This window comes from Mastomys coucha, unplaced genomic scaffold, assembly GCF_008632895.1.
Source record: "Mastomys coucha isolate ucsf_1 unplaced genomic scaffold, UCSF_Mcou_1 pScaffold7, whole genome shotgun sequence".
In the NCBI taxonomy this organism is placed as follows: Eukaryota; Metazoa; Chordata; class Mammalia; order Rodentia; family Muridae; genus Mastomys; species Mastomys coucha.
Window position 1 is genome coordinate 97,676,070 of NW_022196913.1, and position 547 is coordinate 97,676,616.

The following is a 547-nucleotide window of genomic DNA, read 5'->3' on the forward strand; positions in this document are numbered from 1 at the left end:
AATTGAGAGTTTTGCTGGGTATAGTAGTCTGGGCTGGTATTTGTGTTCTTGTAGGGTCTGTATGACATATGCCCAGGATCTTCTAGCTTTCAGTCTCTGGTGAGAAGTCTGCCGTAATTCTGATAGGCCTGCCTTTATATGTTACTTGCCTTTTTTCCCTTACTGCTTTTAAAATTCTTTCCTTGTTTAGTACATTTGGTGTTTTGCTTATTATGTGACAGGAGAAATTTCTTTTCTGGTCCAGTCTATTTGGAATTCTGTAGGCTTCTTGTATGTTAATGGGCATCTCTTTCTTTAGGTTAGGGAAGTTTTCTTCTATGATTTTGTTGAAGATATTTACTGGCCCATTACATTGGGAGTCTTCACTCTCTTCTATACCTGTTATCCTTAGGTTTGGTCTTCTCAGTGCTATACCACTCCTGGGCATATACGCAAAAAATACTGCAACATGTAACAAGGACACATGCTTCACCATGTTTATAGCAGCCTTATTTATGATAGCCAGAACCTGGAAACAACCCAGATGTCCCTCAACAGAGGAGTGGAT

General features: G+C 39.7%; 1 protein-coding gene across 4 annotated transcripts in view; it reads left to right on the forward strand.

The window, feature by feature from the left end:
• Positions 1-547, forward strand: part of Nsmce2 (NSE2 (MMS21) homolog, SMC5-SMC6 complex SUMO ligase) — a 222,794-nt gene that overhangs the window by 69,346 nt on the left and 152,901 nt on the right. The gene's annotated exons all lie outside the window — the stretch shown is intronic.